This window comes from Trichosurus vulpecula, chromosome 7, assembly GCF_011100635.1.
Source record: "Trichosurus vulpecula isolate mTriVul1 chromosome 7, mTriVul1.pri, whole genome shotgun sequence".
NCBI lineage: Eukaryota > Metazoa > Chordata > Mammalia > Diprotodontia > Phalangeridae > Trichosurus > Trichosurus vulpecula.
Window position 1 is genome coordinate 65,469,915 of NC_050579.1, and position 5,161 is coordinate 65,475,075.

The 5,161-nt window shown below is 38.0% G+C and overlaps 1 pseudogene; it reads right to left on the bottom strand.

The window, feature by feature from the left end:
• Positions 1-1,858: 1,858 nt before the first annotated feature.
• LOC118858292 lies at positions 1,859-3,107 on the bottom strand (annotated as a pseudogene).
• Between the last annotated feature and the right edge of the window lie 2,054 nt (positions 3,108-5,161).

Sequence of the window (5,161 nt, forward strand, 5' to 3'; positions counted from 1 at the left end):
CATTCTTACAGCTTTTGCTTTTCAAAATGGATATTATATCAGGAACAGCCTTTGTGCACTTCAAGGGGAAATATCTGTGCTTTGTTTGACCCCTGTTTTGTATTCTCTGTCATCCTTCTCTTGCTTCCTCATGGGGCTGAATGATATATTCTTGAAGGATCTCATGGGCTGCTTGGTCTGGTGACCTTCAAACTTTAAAAATGACTTAAGCAGCCTGATATTGGGTGTAGTTGGATCATTGCCCTCTTAGTCTAGGCTTTGTAAGCTCTTCTCCCTGTTTTGTATCTTGGCAACACAAATAAAGGATTCCTACTGGTCTGAATTCCAACAAATTATTGCTGGACCCAGCCACTGCCAGTTAACTGAAAGGTTCTAAGATTGATTGACAGAACACTACCATAGTCACTCAGCTACAAGCCCCTATTTAGACTGGCAGTTTAACTGCAAACTCCCTCCAGAGTGTGTGCCACACATCTTCTATTTATTTGTTTTCCTGCTTTTTGTCTGGTACACAGAGAGCTAGATTCACTGGAACTGTATTCTCATCTTCCCCTGGAATACAGCTGTTGGGAGTACCTAACTGTAATTTCCTTCCTAAGTCCACCATATGCACAACCCAGTTCTAAATTTATACAGATTCAGGCTGGCCCTATTCCTATTCCATTGATACATAGTAAGTCCTAGATGCTTCTACTCTTGCCAGTTTCCTACATGGATTTCCAGATTGTTATTTATTCTGATGTTGCTAGATATTAATTATACTAGTTTTGAGAAGAGTTGGGCTATGTTCCTTATTGCTACAGTGAGATCTAGTAAGTCTGATACACACACACACACACACACACACACACACATATTGTAGCAAAGTTCCAATTTACATTGGTGGAGCAAGTTTCCTCATGGGAGAGATCCCTTTACCAATAAAATATGTAATATGCGTATCTGCACACATTCTTTACAAACATACACAATATGCATATTATATACTACATATACTTATATAACATTTAGAACATATTTATTTTTTTTTAGGGAGCCAAATCATTCTTTAATACAGCTGGTAAAACTGGATCACAGCATGAAGAATTAACTTGGAATCCTATTATAATAAATTCAAGGTAAGTCTGAGTTAAACAAAAACACATATATAATACGAGAAAACAGAATTAACATTTTTATCAATTGTGAAGGGGAGATGCAAAGTGGGGCCTTAACAGTTGCCAAACAGCCTATCACTCTCTTATATCATAAGAGTCCACAACATATCATAGAAATAACTGTTCATTAATGCCATGAATATCAACATTAACGAAGTAAAAAAATGGAGAGAAAAATGCTCAGTAGGAAACTACTTCTGTTAGACGAGAATGGCTGTCACTTTTATTTTCTGTGGCAGTTATCTACCAGTATATATATATATGTATATATATATAATTTTCTCCTCTACATTGAGAGGAGTTACCTACAACAGTTGAGAAACTAAAATATGTGCAAAACAAGCTTTACAGCATCTATCCTCAAATCTCCTTATAGTTGAATTGGTTCTTACCACAAAGTGACAGTAAGTTTTCATATTGGGACAGAAAGATTGGAATAAATGCGGAAATTATAGGGGATGAACCATTTAGTCCATTAATCCCAAAACTCTTCTACAACCAGTCTTGTCTCACCTATCACCTTCTACTTATTAGTGTGTAAGATTCTAGCAAAATAAACAGAGAAATGGGATGAATTCAAACTACGCGACAGAAAAATGATGAAATGTAAACAGTCAAATTTCTGTATTAACAATCTTTTTGTCCTCAACCCAAAGGATGGAATGTGAGCCATTTACCAATGTGGGCACAATAGTGAATTTGCAAGCAGGAGCCTCTTATTTCTCCAGGAGTGATTCTAGCTGTTCCTGCAAGGAACTGAGCTGTTGTTTCTCTCGTTCTTCCTGCTGTTTGAGCTCAACCAGCACAGCCTGAAGATGAGTCTTGAGTGCCAGATTTTCTACTTAAATGATAAGGTCTTCCTGTCTTTTTGCTCTCCCTTGAGTTTCTTGAAGTTTACTTTTCATTATATCAATCTGCTTCTGAATTCCCATGCCCATCTCATTTTCTTGGCGCTGTTCATCAGATTCATCAAGTTTATCTTGTAGTTGCCTCTCTAGGTCTTCCTCAGTGTCAAGGATGTTTATATCTTCATCATCATGAGGATCTTTCTCATCTTCCTCTTCACTATTGCTGTTTATGTCATTAAATATCTCCCAAAGCTCATCATGTTCTGAGGAGCCATGGCCCTGCTTATGACCACTCATTCCTGGAGAGGAAATATCTAGGCCTGCTAGGGAAACCTGGTTGTCTGCTTCCTTTGTTTCATCATCTGCAATCACCTGCCATCGGGCACTGACAGCCTCTACATCTGTACTGAGAAGCCTCTTTACTTCTTTTTCCACATCTGGTGATTCAATGTACTTTTTCTTGGCTGTCTTACAGAATTTCCTCTTTCTGACATTCTTTAGCGGTAGAGTGATACCATGGTTCCAGATGAATTTCCTCTCCCTGTCCTTATCTTTTTTCCTACTTGCTTTCAGATGAGTAGTAGCAACTGGTTCTTCTGGAGGTGGGTAAAGATCTCCATCCTCACTGCACACAAGCATCTGGCAGATATCAGCTGTCTTGTAAAAGGTTTTTTTTGTCTATAGTTTTCAAGGATTCAGTAATACAGGGAAGGTCTACCACCTTTGCAACTGAAGGGGCTCGATCTACCTGGACCATGATGTCCATCTGCATGCAATTCAATGGTCAATTTATCTTTCAGGTTGACACTTCCAGACTGTATTGCCCTTCTCACAGTGGAAGCATAATCTGGAGGTAGACATAATATGAACTGGCTTTCCACCTCATGGGGAGCATCTTCTTTGTTCTTGCTCATCTTCTGTTTTGTAACAGTCATTTCCTCTCACCTTGCTTCACCGTAAACGACTGTATCATTCAAAATCAGTTCTGTGGTGGACCCAGGCAAGTCACAACCTGGCTAAGTCTCTCTTTAGTGTCTTCACCTGTTTCCATGCCTGTAAAATGAGGGCCCTTTTTACACGATGACGAAAGTGCTTTCCAGCTCCCTAAAATGGCTAACGCCAAAAGAGCAGGAGTTACGAAGAACGCAAACACTCCTCTTCGTCTCTAGATGTGAGGATTCAGTGACTGGAAGTTAGGGGGGAGGGTACAACTTGACATTCTTGGAACGTATTTATGCATCTATATGAAGCAGCCAAGTGGTACAGTGCATAGAGTGCTGGGCCTGAGGTCAGGAAGACTCATCTTCCTGAGTTCAAATCTGGCCTCAGATACTTACTAGTTCTGGGACCCTGGGCAATTGATTTAACCTTGTTGGTCTCAGTTTCCTCATCTACAAAATGAGCTAGAGAAGGAAATGACAAACCACTCCAGTATCTTTGCCAAGAAAATGGCTAAAGTGAGCCATAAAGAGTCAGACACTATAGAAAGATGACTTGAACAACAGAAATGCACAACACACACACTAACATATATCTAAGTATGTATGTATGTGTGTATGTATGTATATCCTGATTAGGTGAGTTGGCCCTATATAATTTACAATAGAATGATGATACCTTTCACTTTACAGAAAACAGAATACCTGTATTTTTGTGGTGATAATGTGATTAAAGATCTTTCCTGCCCATTCAATAAGCCTCAGGTGGAGCTAGTTAAGGAAGTTTCTTAGGTGGAGCCAGTCCAGGGAAATTTGATTAGGAGAGACTTGATTGTAGGCAAGACTATACACTTTACTTACTAGGTGAGCAGGCCAGAAGCCCCAGGCCCACACCCTTTAGGGTCATGAGAGTCATGAAGCCCTCAGGCCCTAAAAAGAGTATATATACCCAGAAGGTAGCCATAGAACTCAGAATCTGCAGAGGGCTACAGAAGTCAGAATTCAGCCCAAGGAGAAGGAGCAGGAACTCTGAGTCAACAGAGAACTGAGAAAGAATGCAGAGTAGAGAGTGGAAACCAGGGGGCTTCAGAAAACAGAGAACTAAAGGAGGAAAGGAACACAGGCAAGCAGAGAGGGTGTGCGAGTGTTTACAGGGCAGAGGGGAAGGTTACAAGATGGCTTAGTTCCTTGCTATAATAATGTGTTATAATTTCCTTGTTGCTACATTCAGGTGGGCTTACTGGTTTTGGAATATAATTACTGCTATATTGAATTGGAGTTATTGGTCTTGGGATTTGATCCTCTGGTGTCTAAGGAAAGGTTATACTTCCTCTGCCTTCTACCTAGAGAGTTTTTCATACTTTGTGATCCTGAACCATACAGGCATGTTCATGGTCATCCTCGAGGTTATGAATCTTGCCTTAATGATACAGTTATCTATTATATATCAATTTCTTTAAAATATACTTAAATTTAGGCAGAACAGACATTGTTATCTCCATTTTTCAGGTGATAAAGACTGAAGGTTATAATTTCAGTGAATTGGCTAAAGTTATACAACTAATTGGTTCAAAAGCAATTAAAGTTAAAATGGCATATAAATAAACCAAGAACATTTTTTAGACACCATTCACAAATTTGTTGGAGATAAAAAAATTAAGCATTAATAAAAACCCTAACAATTACACACACACACACACACACACACATATATGTTAAAAATAGAGAATAGTCACTATGATCTTCATTTTTAAGGAAATGTACTACCTCTGGAATACCTAATGTCTTTTCTTATATCATAAATCCAATGCAAAGTTCTCCATTTCACATCAAATACAAAGAGTATTATAATTTGCATCTTTAATGTGCAAGGACAATACAATTTATCACAAAATCCTATTAAAATTTCCATAAATATATGTAATATATATATTTTTTCTCTATACTGAATGATTTCATCTATTAATCTTCTAGACAAGTTTCTTAAGAGATTCCCAAAGGAAACACTTCTGTCAATCTTCAATAAGGGAATCCAAGTAAAGATTATAACATGAAATGAATATATATGGATTAAGGTATGCATTTAGGCCATTGCAAATTGAATTTTGTGTAAGACAATGTGGCAAAAGTTGTTATTATTGCAAACTGAATTTTGTGTAAGACAATGTGGCAAAAGTTGTTATTATATATGTATATGTATATACACACAAAACAAACA